We start from the raw sequence: 24,663 nt of genomic DNA, 5'->3' as shown, positions 1-24,663 counted from the left end.
TACACTGCTGATGACTATAGGGCCCACAGGGGTGCAGCCAAAACAGTGGGCCGTGTATTAATTTTGACCCACCAAACAATACAGAATAGAGGACACACATTTGTCCAATCATCTATGACGAACAAAACATTACCCTATTTAGAAACTTTCCCAAAATATGTGCTAGACTAAATATATTTCATGTACTTAATTTCTTTTTTATTTAAAAAGGAAAGAGTAACTAAAACATTGTGGGCACCTAAACAGTTCAGTGGCTCCAGAGAAAATATGCAACGTTTAAAAACAAAAAGAAATAGCAACCATTTAAGTTTCAAAAGAAGAGCTAATTTGAGTTGATTAATTTCAATATATAGCACAAATTTGTCCAGCCTTCCTTTACAAATTCTTCTTTTTAATGATTTGAGAAACCGAACTCATATGATATCTATTGCTTAAAACTGATATAATAAGGGCACAAATAAGAACAATTTTTCGTTCTTTTATTTTTTTAATAATGGACTTGGAGTTAGTGAATTGCTTAATTTACTTTCTTGAGGTCAGGCTTACAACATGACTAGTATTAAGAAATGTAGCTCAAAGTAACAATATAAAACAAAAAAATAAGTAGAATAAGAGAATAAGAGATAACTTTCTTATTTCATCAAGTGTTCCAAGTGTGTTTCATCTCACATTTTATACCTCCATTTATACTATTACATAAGAAGGTTACAAGATGATTGTCTTAAACATGACATTACCAATTGAAATCACGGGGGAAGATCATGGGGAGGGGTTATGGAGGTATGAGAGTTACAATCATAATAGTGATGAGTAGTGGGAGGTTATTTACATCATGGCGAAAGTATTAGGAGTAGTGGACATCCACATTTACTAAAGATTTTATAACACTCTCCCTTGGATGTCCAAACAATAGATAATATGCCTCATTAAAATTTTACTAAGAAAAAACCCTGTGGGAAAAAAATCTTAGTGAAGGAAAAAGAGTGCACATATCTGTAATACACTTTATTTGCTGCCTTGTTAAAAACCTTACCAGGAAAACTCAGTGGGACAAAACCTAGGTTAAGGGAAAAAAGTATAGCGCGTATCTTACTCCACCTCATGAAAATATCACTTTATTTCTCTAAGACGCCGCATTCCAATCTGCTGTCTTAACTTCTCAAATGTTGAGGTTGGTAAAGCCTTAGCGAACAGATCAGCCAAATTTTCACATGAACGAATATGTTGAACATTAATTTCACCATTTTGTTGAAGATCATGCGTGAAAAAAAACTTTGGTGAAATATGCTTTGTTCTGTCTCCTTTGAAGTATCCTCCTTTCAGTTGAACAATACAAGCAACATTGTCTTCATATAGTGTTGTTGGATTATCTTTTCTCATAAGAAAACCACACATTTCTTGAATATGCTGAGTCATTGTTCTTAACTAAATACATTCCCGACTAGCTTCATGAATGTCTATTATCTCAGCATGATTTGAAGATGTGGCAGCTGTTGTTTATTTCATTGAACGCCATGATATAGTTGTACCTCCATATGTAAACAAATAGCCTGTTTGAGATCAGACTTTATGTGAATCAGACAAATAACCTGCGCTGGCATAGCCAATCATTTCTTACTTGAATTCCTTAGAATAAAACAATCTCATATCTATAGTTCCCCAAAGATATCTAAATATATGCTTAAAAACCATTCCAATTTCTTCTTGTTGGGGAGGAGCTGAATCCTGCTAATAAGCTTTCTGCAAAAGCAATATCTGGTCGGGTATTGTTGGCAAGATATATCTGTGCCCCAATTGCACTAAGATATGAAGTTTCATCACCAACGAGCTCTTCATTATTTTCTTGAGGCCGAAATGAATATTTATTTATATCAAGCGATCTCACAACTATTGGGGTACTCAATGGATGCACATTATCCATGGAAAATCACTTTAAAACCTTTTTAGTGTATGTTGATTGATGGACAAAAATTTCATTTGGTACATGCTCAATTTGTAGGCCAAGACAAAAAATTTTCTTACCAAGATCTTTCACTTCAAATTCCTTCTTCAAACATTCTACAGCTTTTGGAAGCTCTTTAGAAGTGCCAATGATATTTAAGTTATCAACATACACAACTATGATGACAAATTCAGATCCAGACCTCTTAATAAAGACACAAGGGCAAATAGGATCATTTTTGTACCCTTCCTTTAGAAAATACTCGCTAAGGCGATTACCACATCCTCCCTGATTGCTTCAATCCGTATAAGGATATCTGAAGCTTTATTGAACAAGTTTCTCTTGAATTTTTATGTGCTTCAGGAACTTTAAATCCTTCAGGGGATTTCATAAAAATTTCATTGTCCAGTGAGCCATATAAGTAGGCCGTGACAACATCCATCAATCGCATATCAAGCTTTTCATGGACTGCCAGATTTATTAAATACCTGAAGGTAATTGCATCTACCATAGGAGAATATGTTTCTTATAATCAGTGCCAGGCCTTTGCGAAAACCCTTGTTCCACAAGTCATGCTTTATATCTTACGACTTCACCTTTCTCATTTCGTTTTCGCACAAAAATCCATTTGTACCCCACTGGCTTTACACCTTCAGGCATTCGGATTATTGTCTGAAAACTTTACGTTTTTCGAGTGAAGCCAATTCCGCTTAAATTACGTTTTTTCATTTTGGCCAATCATTTCTCTATCTACATTCATCGAAAGATTTTGGCTCAAAATCCTTATCTTGTTGCATTATTTCAACTGCAACATTATATGCAAAATTGTTGTTAACAACAAAGTTATTTCGGTTCCACTTTTTTTTCGTAGAGACATAACTTATTGAGATCTCTTTATTTTCATCATTTCCAGGTACTAGAACCTCCTGTAAGGTCTTATCAATTGCTATGTCTTTATACTCCTCTTGAGCAATTGCCTCCATGTTATTATGATCAACTTGATCATTTGCGCCTTTCCTTTTTCGGGGATTCTTATTCTTGGAATCGATTGGTCTATCACGTTTAAGGCATGGCTTAGACTCATTTACATTATCATACTGTCCAGCTGGGACATCAACTCGAATTGGAGCATTTACAGCTGGATATGCGATTTAGTAACCTGTGGAAGGTTAGTAAATGCATCTGGCAATTGATTTACAACATTCTGCATATAAATGATCTTTTGAACTTTTTGTTCACATTGATTTGTACGAGGATCCAAATGAGATAGAGATAATACGTTCCAATCTATCTCTTTTTTCAGCTATTTATTTTTCCCTCCTGATGTTGGAAAAACTGATTCATCAAAATGACAATCAGCAAATCTTGCTGTAAACAAATCTCCTGTCATAGGTTCCAGATATTTAATAATAGAAAGAGATTCATAACCAACATATACTCCCAAACTTCTTTGGGGACCCATCTTTGTGCGTTGTGGTGGAGCAATTGGAATATATACCGCACATCCAAAAATTCTTAGATGGGAAATATTTGGCTCCTGACCAAAAGCCAACTGTAATGGGGAGACTTTATGATAACTGGTGGGCCTTATGCACAAATGTTGCTGCATGCAAAATAGCATGTCCCCACAATGAAAGGGAAAGTTTTTTCCTCATTAGCAATGGTCTAGCTATTAGTTGGAGACATTTAATCAATGATTCTGCTAGACCATTTTGAGTATGAATATGAGCAACCGGATGCTCAACTTTTATTCCAGTGGCCATACAATAATTTGTAAAGGCCTGAGATGTAAATTCACTAGCATTATCAAGACGAATTGTCTTAATTGCATAATCTGAAAATTATGCTCTTAACCTTATTATTTGGGCCAATAATCTCGCAAATGCCATATTACGAGTTGACAATAAGCACACATGTGACCATCTTGTAGATGCGTCTATCAAGATCATAAAATACTTGAATGGTCCACATGTAGTGTGTGTAGGCCCATATATATATCATCCTGTATACGTTCCAGAAATGCAGGGGATTCAATCCTAACTTTAATTGCTGATGGTTTAATAACCAATTTTCCTTGAGAACAAGCAGCACAAGATAATTCCTTAAATGGAAGAATCTTCTTGTTCTTCAATGTGTGTCCATTTGAATTCTCTATTATTCTATGCAGCATGTTAGAATCGGGATGGCTCAACCGATCATGCCAAATTATAAAATCATTAGAAGTAGTAAACCTTTTGTTTACTATGGCATGTGATTCAACCATACCAATGTTTGTGTGGTACAACCCAGAAGAAAATGCGGGTAATTTTTCGTGCACATATTTTTACCTACTTTTATTGTAGTAATATAAATGTATTCTACCTTTCCTTCGTTTGATGTCTCAACATGATAGCCGTTTTGGCGAAAAACTTTGAAACTCAACAAGTTTCTTTGAGACTTACTACAATATGCATTATCAATAGTTAATATCGTTCCTCCAGGTAGTAATAAGGACGCTCTTCCAGAGCCCTCAATCAACTTTGTACTACTAGTTATTGTATTAACATAAGCCTTTTTCATAACCAAATAAGAGAAAAATTTCTTTTCTCTTAATATTGTGTGAGTTGTAGCACTATCCAAAAGACATAAATCTTCATTACTCATCTTGGATCCAATTGAAGATTGGAAAATTTTAATCTCTTCATAAAAAAAATACATCATGATAAATACGGAAAAACTAACATCACCAATGACAACATAAGACAACTTAAGTACTACTTGAAAATAAAAACAACTTTAGACGAGACAAAAACACTAAAAATAAAATAACAACATCATTGCATTCCCTAGTAAAATGATAAAACTTTAGTTTTGATATCCAAAGAAATATACAACTTCCAAATGAGTAAGATCATTGAGGCCTTGAAAATCATCATCATTCAAAGCAAGATTTGCCTCGGCATTGTCATCATTTTTGTTTGAAGGCCCTGCCTCAAAATCATTTTTAAAGTTCAAGTGAGACTTCACTGGGGCATTAGCAGAAGATACTCCAACATTATTTGCCTTTCTTTTGATGGAGTTTTGATAAAGCCTGACAAAATGCTCTGGTGCACGACATTTAATTTTTCAATGACCTTTAATGCCACAACGGTGGCAATTACCGCTTTTGCCTCTTGAAGGATTGTTTTGAGAACCCATATTGTTCTCTCGTTTGCCATGACCATCACGATGACGACTATTATATCGTCTCTTACCATTTCCATGCCCACGTATATTCATATGGCCATGATTATTATTTTGTCTTTTTCCAGACTTATCACGTCTAATTGCCATATTCGCTTTAGGAAGCGGAGCTGACCCTGTGGGACGAGATTTATGATTTTTCAGCAAAAGGGTATTATGTTGCTCAGCCACCAGAAGGCATCAGATCAATTCAGAATACTTTTTAAAACCCCTTTCACGGTATTGCTGCTGTAATATCATATTTGAGGCATGAAAAATCATAAGAGTCTTTTCCAACAAATCCTCATCATTCATAACATCCCAACATAATTTCAATTGGGAAGTTATTCGAAATACAACAAAGTTATACTCACTTACGGTCTTAAAATCTTGCAACCATAAGTGCATCTACTCATATCGAGGCCTTGGCAATACCGTAGCCTTAAGGTGATCATACATTTTCTTCAGGCCAGTCCACAATTCAAGTGGATCTTTCACTGTCAAATATTCAACCTTCAAGCCTTCGTCCAAATGATGATGAAGGAAAATCATGGCTTCGCTTTGTCTTGGCTTGATGCCTCATTACCCTGAGTAATAGTGTTACCAAGGCCTTTAGCAGCTAAGTGAATCTCAGCATCGAGAACCCATGATAGGTAATTCTTTCCAGAAATGTCAAGTGCCACAAACTCAAACTTTGACAAATTCGACATAGTGAAAATTATCAAAGATGATAAATAATTAGAAATCATTAGGATAATAGCATAAAGAATCTTAAAAATTGAGATAATATTAAATCTGTGATCTATATATACTAAAGTGATAATTCCATAGAAAAGAATGCTAATTGTTTCTTCAAATTATTAGTATATCTTTGATGTTAACTAGAACAAAAGTGTCTTCTAACTTTAACACAATTTCAAATGTCGAACAACGTAAAATAAGTATTCTTCTCTCAATTAATTCTATTAACATGAAAATTAGCAACTTTCACATGACAATCATACAAATAACGTAAAATAAAGAAACATAGAATTCTTTATTTTTACACGTATCTAGAGATGTGAGAAATTATAAAACTGCATATTAAAGATACTAATCATGAAATCAAAATATACAACGAAGAAAACAAAATGAACAAATATACCTGAAGAACGAAAAAGCTCGACTTCGTGATGATAACGTATTAAGAAATGTAGCTCAAAGTAACAATATAAAACAAGAAGATAAGTAGAATAAGAGAATAAGAGATAACTTTCTTATTTTATCAAGTGTTCCAAGTGTGTTCCATCTCACATTTCATGCCTCTATTTATACTATTACATATGACGGTTACAAAATAATTATCTTAAACATGACATTAACAATTGAAATCATGGGGGAAGATCATGGGGAGGGGTTATGGAGGAGTGGAAGTTACAATCACAATAGTGATGAGTAGTGAGAGGTTATTTACATCGTGGGTGAAAGTAGTGGGAGTAGTGGACATCCACATTTACTAAAGATTTTATAACAATTAGAATATTTTTACATTAAAATGCAATTAATAATTAAATACTTAAATAGAAGGATAAGGCTTAAGAGGGGATGTCGTGTGTTGATGGTACAATAATCTTTCTTATTTAGAGGTCGTTTGGTAGAGTGCATAACACAAAATAATGCTTGCATTAGTTTTGTGTATTAGTAATACCTTGTTTGGTATACTTTTTCAATATATGTATAACTAATACAAGCATTAGTTATACATCCTATTTGGTATTATCCTGTGTATAGCTAATGCATGGCAAAACCATGGTATTAGTAATACCAAGGCTATCAATGCATGCATTAGTATGTCTAAAGACCAAATTGTCCTTAAAATTCCTTAAAACTAAAGAATATAGAGGGCATTTTTGTAAACAACTAATTTTTGTAAAAATTATGCAATGCATTTTAGTTTTTAATACACCACACCAAACAATATATAAAAAATAATCTCTGCTTAACTAATGCTTGCATTACTAACACATGCATTACTAATCCCTGCATTACTAATATACCATATTCAACATTATTCTTATACACCCTACCAAACGACCCCTTATAGTTCGGAATGCATGTTCTATTTCAATCTGGTACTTGCACGCTTGGTAGGGTATTTACCAATTTATAATCGAAGTTGTGATTTAATTTGCTTTAAAATTATAATCACCTGAATTATATGCACATTGTAAATGGCGCCAAATCGCAATTTATTTCCAATCACAAATATCACACTTGACAATATCGATAAGCTAATATATAGAACTTCTTACATCTGAATCGGGAAAAAAAAGTTGGCAAATCCAAGACTTTGTGAGGCCTTATAGGATCACAAAGAGAGGAAAAATCATAACTAGTCATTCATTGTAAACTTATATTAGCCGCTAGCCATAAATTATAATATACATTTTATAGCCCTAAATTTATTCTAATGGCTAGCCGCGGAAATTAGCAAATCAAACTGACGCGGAACACAAGGGGAAATGAGGGAACGGGAATTGAAAGGTAAAATATTGAGTTGACTCTTAATTTCTTCATAGAAAAACATTCATCATTTGATTCTTTTTGGCTTTTATGCTATTTAGATATTGATATTTTTACACATATTTGTGAGGAATATAAAAATAAAATTTTTGTCATAAATGTTGATTTCTATCATCTGATGGAAGGGGCAAAAAGGATAGGTGTCGTGTACACAATAATCACACATGTTTGGGTCATTACATTCTTTTTATACACATTATTATATCATTTAAATTCATAGTCTGAAAAAGATAATGCCAAGAAATTGATTTATGACTTTTTATATACGAGTCAAAGATGTGGCCATGCTATAAGTGATCGATGGATAATTAAAACTTCACAAAACCACTATAATTGAAAATATTTGTATGATCACCTATTCTCCGATTACCGAATTAAAACGATTAAATTACATCCAAATTATACACAATCACTATATATAAAAATATATATTTATATAACTACAGTCTTACTATACAAAAGTTATACAACATATAATACTACTTATACAAAAAATATACAAATTTATATAACGAATCAAAAATCTTTCAAATGTTTCCCCATACTACAATTTGTGTACACACTAGTATAAAATATATATACACTTTTTACACATCCTAATACACACACATAAACACATTCATACACACACACATACATACATACATACATACACACATACATACATACATACATACATACATACTACAATTTGTGTACACACTAGTATAAAATATATATACACTTTTTACACATCCTAATACACACACATAAACACATTCATACACACACACATACATACATACATACATACACACATACATACATACATACATATATATATATATATATATATTGGGATACATTTCAAAATACATGATACATTGTACATACATGGTGTGCACACATTACACATACTAAATGTGTATATAGTTTATATACACTATGTTTATGTCACGACCCAATTTTCCCTCCGTTGGGTTTCGTGATGGCACCTAGTCTTAAGGACTAGGTAAGCCTAATATTTACAGAAGAACAACAATAATAAATAACATCTTAATTTTTTTCTTCTGGAATGAATCTTTTATACAATGAGCATATTCCCAAAACCCGATAGTGCAAGTCATGAGCTCTACAGAGTTAGCTACCACTTCTATATAAACTATTTGGAAAAGAGTGAAAACAGTTGAATACAAGTAAGAAGGTGACTCTGAAGCCTGCGAACGCAGCAACAGGTTTACCTTGAGTCTCCTCAGCAATGATACGCACAACTACTAACGATCCACACCTGGATCTGCACAACAAAAATGTGCAAAAAAGTAGCATGAGCACACCACAGCGGTGCCCAGTAAGTATCAAGACTAACCTCGGTAGAGAAGTGACGAGGAACAGTCAAGACACCTACTGGTCTAATAAACTGTACAAATATAAGCATAGGATCAACGGAAGATGATGTATACATATAAAGACTACACACTATGGCTAACAATACAACAATCACAGTAAGGGAAGAAAAACAACAAGTAACAGCGGAAATACCATAATAATGACATAGAAGAGCGAGCGAAATCACACCAAAACCTAAATCACAAATATAGTAAAGATAAGAAATAACTCAGAACCTACGACAGTGTTCACATCAAGTCTTAGCCAACGGACTCCACGAAATACCAAACCTTGGACAACATACAGCTCACGGGTCCCAATACCTGAACCCTAACACTTGGCATTCGGTGCCCCTATCACAACTCATGGTCACGCTGATACTCACTTACTAACTAGAGCTACTCTCATATCTATGACAAGTAGACGAGGGTGTACATCTATACTCAGCAATGTCAGGAGAACTTCATATCCAATGAGAGTGTTCAACTACGTGTATGCTTGTACAAGTGCTTTAACATAGTTCATACCAGCTAATAAGCATAAGGAAAAGAACGGACAACACGTAAGATGTTTTCTCACAACTTCCACAAGATAAAACTCATACAGGTAAACGTACCGCAATACAATATCAAATAGAAAGAATGCCCACAGGCTATCACAAATCATCATAATCAATCCCTGACATAGCGCACCTTGTCTCGCCGCATGCGCAACCCCCCCCCACATATATATATGCATATCCCGCCTTGTCACGCCGCATGTGCAATATGTCAATAGTAGCAATAGCACGACAGAAACCTCGTGCAACCCCATAACAATAACCGCATGGCAGAAACCTCGTGCATCACAATATCAACAACCGCACGGCAGAAACCTCGTGCACCACCACAACAAGTACCATAACAACAATGACAATATATACAAGAACACGACAAGTAAATCAACTCGAGAACTTTCGATCACAAGGAGAGAGTAAAACTAGATCACAAGGAATAACCACAATAGAGAATACTAAGCGTAATAAGAACATCTCAACAAGGAAGAAAATAATGTGAAGCAACGATCCCACAATATGTAGTTCAACAACAAGGAAGCTAACACGAATCAAATAATTTCAAATAAGGAAATGTCAACTAAATATAGGATACCTAAACTTCTTTCAAGGTTGGGCAAATTACGAAGAATATACAACAATTTCAATTAAGGATGAGCAGCGAGAAGATAATCATAACCTCGGTTAAGACTAAATAATTACAGGAGAGATAATAATGGTTTCCAATAAAGATAAGCAGTTATGAAAGATAGCATGACAATAGAAGAGGTAAAAATCTTCAATTAAGCAAAATAAGAGTCAAATAGGCAATAAGAATGAATTATAAAACAGTTAATTCCAATTAATGCATGTATAGGTGAAACTAGCAAATGGAAGCTCAATCATATCAAGAACAACTTCATACTCAGTGAATACAGGGACCTAAGAACTCTAAAAGGCCAACTTTTCACAAATAAGTTCGAACATGCACTCGTTATCTCGCGTACACGGACTACAATCAAAATAGAAGATTCAAATCCTAAAGGGAAGCCCCCCACATGAGGTTAGTCATGATACTTACCTCAATCCGGCCAATTCAATATAATTTAGCTTTTCCTTTACCAATTCATCAATGCTCGGCTCAATCTAGCCAAAAACAACTTGAATACATCAAACATGCAAGAGAAAACAATTTCAATTAACAAAACTATGATTTTTATACAATTTGCAAAAAGTCAACAAAAGTCAACTCCCTGAGCCCGCACCTTGGAACCCGACAAAATTTACAAACACTGAATATCCATTCCGATACGAGTTCACCCATACAAAAATTATTTAATTCCGACACCATTTGGTCCCCCAAATCATCATTTTACATTTTTTAAAGATTTTACAAATTTTCCCCAAATTTTCCTTTAGATTCTCATGAATTTGATGTTAAATCTAAGATATAATCACAAAATATAGTTGGAAATTGATTAGAGACATTTAACCAATGATTTGGAGAAGTTTGGGTTTTTGGAAAATCGCATATGGAGGTTTAGGGTTTGAGAAAATTAAAAAATGGGTGAAAATCCCGTCAAAAATCTCACTTAATAAACCTCAGATGTCGCATTTACGAACCCTCACAATTGCGAACAAGGCAGGGCTGGCAAAAGTCGCAGTTGTGATAAAAAGTTTGCATTTGTGAACAGGTCATTCAATTGCGATGAAAAAGTTCGCATTTGCGACAGCACCATAAACCAACAATTTTTTCCGACACGAAAATGAACATAACTTCCTCATACAATGTAAAAATTCGATGATTCTTTTTTCTATGACTCCGTAATTTCGATACGGATCTAATGGTTCAATAAAAATTGAATTTGGATCTCATTTTCTCAATATGGTATCATTTTTGCTTGAAGAATTGACGATGAAGCATCCAAAAACAAGCGCAACATAGCCTAAACCTATTCAAAACTCACCCAAGCCCTCGGGGCTCCAAACCAAATATGCACGCAAGTCTAAAAACATCATACAGACTTGATCGTATGATAAAATCATCAAAATAATATCAAAAACTATGAATTTAACCTCAAAACTTATGATTTTCTAACTTTTCAACCGGACGTCCAAATCACGTCAAATCAATTCCGATTCTCACCAAATTTCACAAATAAGACTTAAATATCATAACAAACTTGTACCAAACTCCGGAACCAAAATACGGGCCCGATACCAACGAGTTCAAACATTAATTCATTTCTTTATTTCCTTTAAAAACCAGCACAACAATTTTCTTCAAAAAATATTTTCTAAGACTAGGGACCTCGGAATTCAATTCCGGGCATATGCTCAAGTCCCATATTTTTTTGCGGACCTTCGGGATCGTCGGAACACAGATCCGGGTCCGTTTACTAAAAATATTGACCAAAGTCAACTAAAAACCAAATTTTAACTCTAGAATTAATATATTTTTCATATTTTCACATAAATGCTTTTCGGTTTCATGCCCGGACTGTGCACACAAGTCGATACATATAATATGAAGCTATTAGTGACCTCAAACTACCGAACCGGACATAATTGCTCAAAACGACCAGTTGGGTCGTTACTGTCACACCTCCTTTTTTACCACCCGAAGGGGATATAAGGGAGTTTTTCCAATTAAAGTGACATTATTCGAAATGGGATTATTTTATTTAATTTTATAGAGTTGCCATTTGGGATATTTATTATGGTGTCCCAAGTCACCGACTTATTTTTAAAATCCAAAATCAAGGAATTTTCGACTTTATTTTAAAAGTCTGCGAACCAGAAATTCTAGATAAAGAATTCTGTTAACCCGGGAGAAGGTATTAGGCATTCCCGGGTTCCGTGGTTCGAGCACAATCGCTTAAATTATTAAAATTGGTCTAATTATCTGATTAATACATGTTTTAAACCTATTGTACATTTTTAGCTGTATAACCGCCTTTTAATTATTTTAAAAACCGCTTTTAAGATTTATGGAATTATTTCTTGAACAGGTTACGATTGTCGTACACTTGTTTATTTTGGAACAAGCCGTGAACCACGCTACATGAAATACACCCGCGATTCACGACATGTTTATTTTATTAATATTTGAAGTTGTTATGATCGGGTTACATGAAATGCACCCCCGACTTTGGGAATTAGGTATCATGACTATGCCACGGGAACCGTACCCATAGCCACGATAATCTATTATAAAACGCGCCTAAGGCAAGCTACGGATGTTCAAGGGTGTTTTCTATACTAAGTTAATATTAATGTGAGGGCTATAGCTTATGGATTTATTTGTGAATGACACTCAAATTATTTCATAAGATTGTACTCAACTAAAGCAAAATAAGATGCTCATATTTAAAACTAATTTGAAGTTCAATATAAGGCTACTAATTATATATATGCTTGGGGTAGTTTGGATTAAATTCATTTCTTTTAAAGTCTAAATTTGTGTAAACTTCAAATTCATCTGACCCTCAATTCTGCTTTGTTTCTAACAAATTTAAAAAAACAATCTGCTTAAGATTGACTGCTGATGATATTTTACAAAATGGAGGTTTTCTTTTGATTCTTCAATAAAGGTTAGAACAAAGAATATGCAAATAAAAAATAAAAATCAAACTAAACACAAAGCAAATCGATAGGCGATTGAATATAGGACGCAAAATGACCCATTCTGCATTAAAAACGTCTTTGGCATCCTAGTTCCCCACTTCCAACTACAACAACAACAACAACAACCCAGTATAATCCCACTTAGTGGTGTCTGAGGAGGGTAGTGTGTACGCAGACCTTACCCCTACCCTAGGGTAAATAGACTGTTTCCAAATAGACCCCGGGCATCCTTCCCTCCAAATAGACAAGAGGGGTTGCTCTGATGGTAAGCAACCCCCACTTCCAACTAGGATTGGAAAAATCATAAACTACAAATTAACAATAAAATTCCATTCTGGAACATCAAATTTCTGCAAAGGGAACGTCATATTTGTACGAGCAGATAAAATGCTTAACAATCGGATTGGCAGCGATTAACCTTACACCTATACCCCTCCAAAAGAAGTTTAAGTAAGAAATGAAAAGATCAAAAGGTTCAAAGGAACATCCTCGAATCTATGAATGTTAAAACAGAATAAGAAACTAGTAATTCAAAATGCTAAAGCATGGATAGAAAAACAGAAATTTAGAGCCAAACGAGATTAATTCCAATAACTTCACAACTAACATGCATCTTCCATTAGAGACACATTTCCTATTCAATTGACAATCCAGAATTTAAGAGAAGTACCTGCTAGGCGAAAAATAATGAGGACGAAGCTCAGTAACGGTTCCAGCAAACAGCAAAATCAGAGAGAATCGAACGGCAAATTCAAGTCCAGAACAACTTTCAGAGACCCAAAAATAGAGGAAATCAAGATTTGAAATCAGTTCTTCAAATCTCCATTGAAAATTCTAATTTTTTCTTCCTATTTTTAGCTTTTGATTTTGTGGATCTGGTTTTTCTTTTTGTTGGTATTTTGCAGCTGCTATTATCCTTGGTGTATGTGAAAGTGAAGAGGGAGAAGAGGGGGTGGGTCGTTTCTGATTGTTCTCTATGAGAGGGGAGGAGTCCATTTTTGTCTATGTTGAAGAGGGCAGAGAGCAACATTGTTTCTCTCTATCAGGAAAGGGGAAGGTTTACGATTTTCAGCCTTAGCCTTTTTTATGTTAACGGGGAAAGGTATTGTTTTATTGAAGAGGGAATTGGGCTGGCCAGGCGTGGGAAATTGGGTAAAAGAATCACATTTGGGCCATTGCATTTGCTCTTTGGGGTGGCCCAATATAAAAAAACCCAGCCTATTCTTTTGTTTTCTTTCTTTTTCTTTCTTTTCTTTAATTAATTAAAATCCTAAATCAATCTATTTTTGTAGAAATTACTGTTTTTAATCTATTTCTAACATTAAAATAACTAGTTAACTTAAAACTAAATAAAAATACTACTTTCTAAAGACTAAAAGCTAAATGTGTAAAAATGACCATTTTTTATAATTTTTGCTCAATGTAATTAATTCCTAGATGTAAATTGAACCTAAGATGTCATGAAATTAACACGTGACAATTTTTTATGATTTTAAAATATTAAAAATGCATGAAATGCAACTAAATAAAGAAAAACTCCTAAAAATTAATTAAAATTATTTTTGATCTATTTTTAGGAGTTATTTTCATGTAGGGCAAAAATTAGGTGCTCACAGCTGCCCCTCTTTGCTCGGAAACATGAAGAGTTTTCGGTCAAAGATAAAGTGAGTAACTACGAGCAATTTTTTGCCCGTTTGAAACTCCATTTGGAAGCATTTTGAAAACGTTTGACCGAACCTTGCTTCGGAGGTTACCTACATATCCTTGGCTATAAAAGAATCAGGTCGGTGTAGTTCTGGAAGTTTTGGTAGCTGAGACTACCGAGAAACTGTGATTTTACTGTTGTTTCTACTATTTCTGCTTGCTGAGCTCCTTATTACACCAAAATAAAAAATAAAAAGCTAAACTAGCTAAGCCTATGACTTTGAGTTACAAGATTCCTATATATAAATCTTCTGGAGCTCGATCTTGAGTCTTGACTTGATGCGGACTCTGATCTGAATCTTGATGCTCATTAGCTGCAGGCACTGGTTCATTCTTCTTCAGTTTTCGAAACAAGACGGGACTTGCAAGGCTTGCAGCTTCAATCATGCCTTGAGTAGTCTATATCTTTTCCGCCTCTGCACTTTGTTTCACTTCTTTTCTTTTGTTCTTTTCTTTTATTTGGATTGAGACTTCTTATTTTGGTCATCTCAACCTCGTGCCTTACGGTAAAAACCTGTTCAGGCACTAAAACAAATAAACGAACCAAATTTTTCTGCCCTAGTTTTCACTAGAAAAATTTCGTGAGTTATTGTAACAAAAATTTAAACTACTTCTTTATTGAAAGTAGTAAAATCAGGATTGTGTATCCTTGGAAAAAAGAGATTAGGGAGTGGAGTCCTATATCTAAAATGAAATCAAATGGGGATCGGAGGCCCTAAGTTGGAAAGATTACCAGGTTATGCTGACATCAACTAAGGAATGAGACCCTGTGCCGAAAAAGATTACCAGGTTATGCTGGAAAAATCATCGGGTTATGCCAGAAAGGTCCTCGGGTTATTCCGGGGAAGTCCACGGGTTATGCTGGGAAAGCCATCGGTTATGCCGGGAAAGGTCCACGGGTTATGCGGGGAAAGTCATTGGGTTATGCCGGAAAAGGTCCCCGGGTTATGTCGGGGAGGTCCACGGGTTATGCCGGGAAAGTCATCAGGTTATGCCGGAAAAGGTCCTCGGGTTATGCCGGGGAGGTCCACGGATTATGCCGGGAAATTCATCGAGTTATGCCGGAAAATGTCCTCGGGTTATGCTGGGAGGTCCACGAGTTATGCCGGGAAAGTCATCGGGCTATGCCGGAAAAGGTCCTCGAGTTATGCCGGAAAAGTCATTGGGTTATGCAAAAAAGGTCCTCGGGTTATGCCGGGGAGAGTCATCGGGTTATGCAGAAAAGGTCCTCGGATTATGCCGAGGAGGTCATCGGGTCATGCTGGAAAAGTAATCAGGTTATGTCGGAAAAGGTCCTCGGATTATGCCGGGGAGGTCATCGGGTTATGCCGGAAAAGGTCCTCAGGTTATGCCGGAAAATGTCATCGAGTTATGCTGGGGAGGTCATCGGGTTATGCCGAAAAAGGTCCACGAGTTATGTCGGGGAGGTCCACGTGTTATGCCGGAAAAGTCATCGGGTTATGCCGGAAAAGGTCCTCGAGTTATGCCGGGGAGAGTCATCGGGTTATGACGGAGAAGTCATTAGGTTATGCCAGAAAAGGTCATCAGTTTATGCTGGGAAGGTCATCGGGTTATGCCGGAAAAGGTCCTCGGGTTATGTTGGAAAGGTCCACGGGTTATGTCGGGGATTCATCGGGTTATGCCAGAAAGGTCCTCGGGGTTTGCCGAGGAAAGTCATCGGGTTATGCAAGAAAGGTGCTCGGGTTATGTCGGGGAAGGTCATCGGGTTATGCCGGAAAGGTCCTCGGGTTATGCCGGGATACACTCAATATACACTTTGGATGCACAAGCACACTCGAGATGGGCTCAATATAGACTAAGGAAATACTGTCAAACTTAGGATACAATAGATATACATTGCAAAATAATATATATACAACTTTTCTACAAAACTATAATACATTAAACCTATGTTGTATGTACAACTTTATACATACACACACATGTTGCACACAATATATATTAAGGATACACTGTCGAACTTAGGATACAATATATATATACATTGCAAAATAATATATATACAACTTTTCTACAAAACAATAATATATATATATATATATATATATATATATATATATATATATATATATATATAGTTGTAGTTGGTTAGCAATGTATGCACTTTTGAGTTACCCAAAATAACCTTATTATTTTTTACTACCTCATTAAATTTATGGACATTTTTGTCTTTTCGTCAAAATTTCCCCTAATCCCTTTTCTTCTGCAATTTTCAAAATAGAGAAGTGTGTAGTGCTCCTCCCTTTTTTCAGACTTGCAATTGCAATTGAAGAACATTTGCTTGAAATTGAACAGAGCATTGAGTAAGCAAAAGCTTTTGTCCTAATGCAACTGCTACCATACCTTTATTCTTATCATTCCACAACATATTTCATTGTCACGATCCGAATTTTTCACAGTCGGGATCGTGATGGCGCCTAACATTATACTTGCTAGGCAAGCCAACGTTACAAATTATTTCGCCTTTTTCTTTTTTCTTTTAAAAATTTACAAGTTAACATAAGTAAATCCGCGAAATAAATGCGGAAGAACAAAATTTAACAGATTATCTTAATACAAATACGAAACCATAATAAAACTCCACCCAGAACTAGTGTCACAATCTCACGGACAGTCTACGAATACTACAAACAATGGTCTGAATAAAGAAATGTACATCTGTTTGTAAAGTAGATAAACATAAAAGAAATAGGATAGAAGGGGACGCTAGGGCCTTTGGACGCCTGCAGGACTACCTTGGGTCTCCACTGGACTGAAGTCAACCACCCAAGCTCTACTCACAATGTCCGGCACCGAGATCTGCACAGAAAGTACAGAGTGCAGTATCAGTACAACCGACCCCACGTACTAGTAAGTGTCGAGCCTAACCTCAGCGAAGTAGTGACGAGGCTAGGACACAACAAACATCATAAACCTATGCAGTTAATCAAAATAATAACATAGTAACAAGTAATAAAAACTAAGCAAAAATGTACGGGAAGAGGCACATGCTATGGGGGTTTCAACATAAAGAATTACAACAGTAAAGGAATTTAAACAGTTAAAACACTTGAACTGATAAGAGCAAATGAATATAGCAAACAGAAAATGCACGGCATCACCCTTTGTGTTTTACTCTCAATCCTCATCAAGCAGTCAGTAATAAAAATGTGCACAACATCACCCTTTGTGCTTTATCACTCTTACTCACCATATGAATAATAGAAACGTGCACAACATCATCCTTCGTGCTTTATCTCTCTTTCTCACCATATGCATCAATATAAATGTAAATGTGCACGACATCACTCTTCGTGCATTATCACTCTTCCTCACCATATGCATAACTATGAATGTGCACGACATCACCTTTTGTGGTTTATCACTCTTTCTTCACCCAAATAGTAGAAACAATAACATCCCGGTAAGGGAATAAGCTATAACCAATCTCATTTCAACAAGTACTTCACAAAATAAATCTCAACTTGAGTCAATACTCAACAATGGTCAATTACCAAGAAAATATCATAAGTCTTGTTCAACATAGATAATCATCAATTTAAGCATGAATAACACATAATAAGAATTACAACGGTCACAGTTTAAGACTCACTTGCATTGCTCGACACCAATGTATAGATACTCGTCACCACACCTATACGTCTTACTGTCACGACCCAAACTGAAGGGCCATGACTAGCACCCGACCACACTTGCCGAGCACCAACGCACATTTCATCTAACCTTCATTATTATCTTTTAGGGCTGACGAGATCAATATAAATGGTAGACCTAGATCATGGACAACCAGCAATAAAATATGACGGCATGAACATACATAGCAGGGGATGACCAGACAATCAAGAAACTACATATAAGGTATGAGCTACCACGCTACTATGAAAGACTATACAACAAAAACTAGCCGACAAGGCATACCAAACTATACATGAGCCGACACCTGTCTATGAGCCTCTAAAAGAACATAAGTGTTGCAACATAGCCGGAACAGGGCCCCGACATACCCATAATGTCTATAACAAAAATTGCATACCAAGACCAAGGCAAGTCCGGAGAAGGGATCTCGCCAATCACCGCTGAACTGGACAGTCTACTGTGGTGGGGGAGCTGCACCTGCCTGTCTATCAGGACCTGCAGCACGACATGCAGCGTCCACAAATAAAAGGACGTCAGTACGAATAAAGTACTGAGTATGTAAGGCAAGGAACCATAAATACGATCAGTAATGTAAGCAAGGATAGAGAATATACAACCTGTAACATCTTAGTACCTCTGAGGGCCACTTACATGAAATGCATGATACATATGTATAAATACATAAACCTTTAAAGCATTCGCCTCTATGGGCATCATCATCATCATATCGTACCCGGCCATAATAGGCTCGGTAGAATCGTACCCGACCACGTGGAGCTCGGTAAAACCCAACTGATCAGTGGTTGCACAATAGGTGCCGTACCCGGCCAACTATAGCGTGGCTCGGTAGAGTAAAATAGATACATATATATAATGCATGCTCGACTCATGGAATCACATTCTAAACCTTTCAGAGTGACGTAAGGTCGGTATCCTCTGTACACGTTATTAGGACTAACTCTTCACTATGAACCTTATAAGAATCAGGAAGTACCAACAACATTGATAACATAAGACTAAGAGAAGCAACATTAACATCAATCGTTCCATAAGAGGGAAAACAATGTAAGTACTGCTAGCTTCTAAGAGTAGAGTATCTTGGAAGATCGTTCATTACATTATGTACAATCGGAGTCGTGCAAAAGAAGGAAAGGGATAGCCTCACATACCTTGTATATACTGCCCCAATCTCAAGCTATGCAATTGTCAAAACTCCTTAGTCTACAATAAGAGAAACGATACTATCGTTATCATTTAAGCGTCATAACTATTATGTATCGACCACAACCTATTTTACGATGAAACGGACAGCACCTCCCCTATATATATGACCTCACACCATTCAAAACAATCACCAAACAGCCCAAACAACATCAATAATAAACATATTGAGCCTCCCAAAATAGTCCACACACAGCCTAATCACTCCATACATACGACGACCACCGTAGTCGTGTCAAACAACCTGGAAATGTTACGAATAACTATCAGCCCATAACCCTACATATATATGGTGTTTCTCCACACCCTTCCTCCTCCAAAACTCCACAAGATAGTAGTAAAATACGCAGCCCAACAACAACGCAAAACAGTCCACAAAACAATAACATTACTACCAAGCCTTTCGATATATATCTCACAAGTTCTAGCTTCAATGGCTTAGCCGCAACTTGGATAATCTTAAATACATATAGAGTAAGAGGTTCCTTACCTTTATACAGAAATAACAACTCCAATTTGACCTTAAATTTCCATGAAATATCCCTCCAATGCTGCCACAACAACAAAAAAACGAAACTAGCGATCAATTAGTGTTTTTCGGCACTAGAATCACTTTAGAAGGCTTGAAATCACCTAGGATTGATATTAAGAACATGAGGGAGTATTTACAGAACATAAACCCTTTAAAACAACCTCCCACATGAGCTGAAATGACACAAAAATGAGCAACAACAAGAAGAACAAGAGACTTACTAGCGCCACGGAATTCCCGACACTTGATTTGTGTTGTTTGCCCTTTTTGGGTCTTGAATCTTGAGAGAACCTTGAGAGGATGTTACTAGGATTTTAAGGTCTGAAAATAGTGAGAAGAAATGACTTAAAATGGGTTGGAGGCATCCTATATAGGTCCAAATATCTTAAACCGACTTAGTGGGCCCCATAGAGAGGTGCTTGGCGCAGTCTCGCGAAAACGTGAATATCTCTCTACTCCGAGATCGTATCGATGAACGGTTTAATGCGTTGGAAACTAGACTCATAGATATTTAATTTTGTTGGTAGATCACCCCGTAATTCCTTGTAAATTATGAGAAAAGATTAGAAACATTTGACCTAATGTTTAAGTAAAATTATGAACCTAAGTTGCGACAACTTTTGTCGACTTTTGTTTCATAACTCGTTTGACTTCAAGACTTATGATACAGATATTATATGATTAAAATACCTTAATAAATGACCTCTTGAGTGTATTAAGCACTGCTAGATTACCTGAAAATACGAGTTACAACATCCTTGATTCGTTTAACTTCTAATACTGGTTAATCACCCTTATACACTCTTGTATCACTTAAGACCAATAGGATTGACTTCTTATCATCTCAAAGATAATTCCTTCTTGGATTTATGTTAACTAATATATGGCATGAACTAACACATGTGGATATGGGTTGTAACACCCTCCCCCCTTAGGAACATTCGTCCTCGAATGTAAGGGTTTATGGGGAGTTTAAATCATCGTGGATTCCAATGGAAATTTCCGATCAATTTTCCCCTATAAAATGGTCACTAGCAAAACTTGCAAGTAATTAAGCCCAACATATGGCTTCACAAGGCTACACAAAGCATTATGCGTATTTACATTATCTACATATCACCATTTTGTATTAAGGAGGAGTATTCTCAAATTATTGCTTACCTCATAGAGCCGTTTCACCTTCCAATGTATCCTGTCTTCCACCAGCATCCTTGTTATCTTCATTCTGGAATAAGTAAGGGTATTTAGACTTCATCTCCTCTTCTGCTTCCCATGTCATTTCTTCCATATTTTTGTTCCTCCACAATACTTTGACGGAAGCTACATCTTTTGTTCTCAGCTTGCGGACTTGCCGATCTAATATCGCCACTGGCACTTCTTCATATGATAGGTCCTCTGTAACTTGTACATCTTTGATAGGGACGACTCGAGAAGGGTCTCCAATACATTTTCTCAACATAGATACATGGAATACCGGGTGGACAAATTCCAATTCGGATGGCAATTCTAACTCATAAGCAACCTGTCCAATCCGTCGAAGAATTTTATACGGCCCGATATACCTTGGACTCAGCTTACCTTTCTTCCCAAAACGCATAATACCCTTCATTGGTGAGATCCTCAGGAAAACCCAATCACCAACCTCAAACTCTAGATCACGACGTCGGACATCAGAATAAGATTTTTGCCTGCTTTGTGCCGTCCTCAATCGCTCCTGTATCACTTTCACCTTCTCAATAGCTTGGTGAATCAAATCTGGCCCATATAATTCTGTTTCACCGACTTCGAACCATCCAACTGGTGATCTACATCTCCTCCCGTATAGTGCCTCATATGGGGCCATTTTAATACTGGAATGGTAGCTATTGTTATAGGCGAATTCTATGAGTGGAAGATGATCATCCCAATTCCCCTTAAAATCTAGAACACATGCTCGTAGCATATCTTCCAGTGTCTGAATGGTACGTTCAGCCTGTCCGTCAGTCTGCGGATGAAATGCAGTGCTGAGATTTACCTGTGTGCCTAAACCCTTCTGGAAAGACCTCCAAAAGTTAGCCGTAAATTGAGCTCCTCGGTCTGATATAATAGATATGGGCACACCATGAAGCCTAACAATCTCCTTGATATACAACTTTGCATAATCTTCAGCCGTGTAAGTTGTCTTCACTGGCAGAAAATGGGCACATTTTGTAAGTCGATCAATTATCACCCAGATGGAGTCAAACTTATGATAAGAGCGAGGTAATCCAATAATGAAGTCCATATTAATCACCTCCCACTTCCAGGTCGGAATCTCTATATTTTGAAGCAATCCACCGGGTTTCTGATGTTCTATCTTTACTTGTTGACAATTGGGACACTGGGCTACAAATTCTGCAATAGACTTCTTCATATTATCCCACCAATACTGCTCCTTGACATCATGATACATCTTTGTCGAGCCGGGATGGATGGAATATCGGGATTGATGAATCTCATTCATAATCTTCTCTCGCAACCCTGCCACATTAGGCACACACAATCGGCTCTGGTATCTCAGTGCCCCGTCTTTTCCGATCCCAAAAGCCATACTTTTACACTGTTGAATGCTTTCTCTTAATCGTACTAAGATAGGATCTTCATATTGTCGTGCTTTTACCTCGGCTACCAAAGATGATTCTGATGTATTCTGTACAGTAACACCTCCATCATCAGAGTCTAACAATCTGATTCTCATATTGGCTAGCTGATGAAGCTCTTTAATCAACCCCCATCTACCTGCCTCAATATGTACTAAGCTTCCCATTGATTTACGGCTGAGAGCGTCTGCCACAACATTGGCTTTACCGGGATGATACAATATCTCGACGTCGTAGTCTTTCAATAATTCAAGCCACCTACGCTGCCTCAAATTCAACTCTTTCTGCTTGAAGATGTATTGTAAACTCTTGTGATCTGTGTAGATGTCAACATGGACGCCGTATAAGTAGTGCCGCCATATCTTCAAAGCATATATTACTGCAGCCAATTCCAAATCATGGGTTGGATAATTCTTTTCATGCTTCTTCAATTGTCTTGATGCATAAGCAATCACATTCCCACGCTGCATCAATACGCACCCCAAACCTATACCTGAGGCATCACAATATACCACATAACCTTCTGTTCCTTCAGGAAGAGTGAGCACTGGTGCAGATGTCAATCGATTCTTCAGCTCCTGAAAACTACGTTCACAAGTGTCAGACCACTGGAATTTGGTAGCTTTTTGTGTTAACTTAGTCAATGGTGATGATATAGAGGAAAATCCTTCTACAAACCGCCTATAATATCCTGCTAGCCCTAGGAAGCTGCGGACTTCTGATGGTGTTGTAGGTCTCGGCCAATTCTTTACTGCATCGATCTTCTGAGTGTCGACACTAATACCCTCATCAGATATCACATGGCCAAGGAATGCTACTGAGTTCAGCCAGAATTCACATTTGGAGAGCTTAGCATATAACTTACGATCCTGAAGCGTCTGTAATACTATCCGCAAGTGGCCCGCATGTTCCGCCTCCGAACGAGAATATACTAGAATGTCATCAATGAATACAATCACGAACACATCAAGATAGGGCCTGAATATAGTATTCATGAGATCCATAAAAGCTGCTGGGGCATTTGTTAGCCCGAACGACATCACCAAGAACTCAAAGTGCCCATATCTTGTCCGGAAGGCCGTCTTTGGAATATCCTTCTCCCTAACCCTCACCTGATGATACCCTGAACGTAAATCAATCTTAGAGAAATACTTGGCACCCTGGAGTTGGTCAAACAGGTCATCAATTCTTGGAAGTGGATACTTGTTCTTTATAGTAGACTTATTCAACTGTCGATAGTCGATACACATCCGTAACGACCCGTCTTTCTTCCGCACGAATAGGACTGGTGCACCCCAAGGTGAAGTGCTAGGCCTAATAAAGCCCTTATCCAGCAAGTCCTTCAACTGCACCTTCAACTCTCGCAACTCTGCCGGGGCCATTCTGTATGGAGGAATAGAGATCGGTTGAGTGTCAGGCAACACATCAATGCTAAACTCAATCTCCCTTTCAGGAGGAAGGCCTGGGAGTTCATCTGGGAAAACATCTGGGAATTCGTTAACCACAGGGATTGATTGTAAAGTAGGCGGTTTCGCCTCCGCATCCCTAACGCGAACGAGATGATAAATGTAACCTTTTGAGATCATTTTCCTTGCCTTAAGATAGGAAATAAACCTACCTTTCGGTGTAGCAATGTTCCCTTTCCATTCAATGACGGGTTCACCCGGAAATTGGAACCTAACCATCTTCGTACGACAGTCAA

At 36.8% G+C, this 24,663-nt stretch overlaps 1 long non-coding RNA gene across 1 annotated transcript; it reads right to left on the bottom strand.

The window, feature by feature from the left end:
• Positions 1-8,729: 8,729 nt before the first annotated feature.
• LOC104249224 (uncharacterized) lies at positions 8,730-14,305 on the bottom strand. The gene is made up of 2 exons (XR_716672.2): positions 13,900-14,305; positions 8,730-8,978 (listed from the first exon to the last, which is right to left on the bottom strand). It is a non-coding gene; the product is annotated as an uncharacterized lncRNA (long non-coding RNA).
• Between the last annotated feature and the right edge of the window lie 10,358 nt (positions 14,306-24,663).

The sequence above is a fragment of the Nicotiana sylvestris genome, chromosome 4 (assembly GCF_000393655.2).
Source record: "Nicotiana sylvestris chromosome 4, ASM39365v2, whole genome shotgun sequence".
Taxonomy (NCBI): domain Eukaryota; kingdom Viridiplantae; phylum Streptophyta; class Magnoliopsida; order Solanales; family Solanaceae; genus Nicotiana; species Nicotiana sylvestris.
This window is presented reverse-complemented; position numbering and strand designations above follow the sequence as displayed.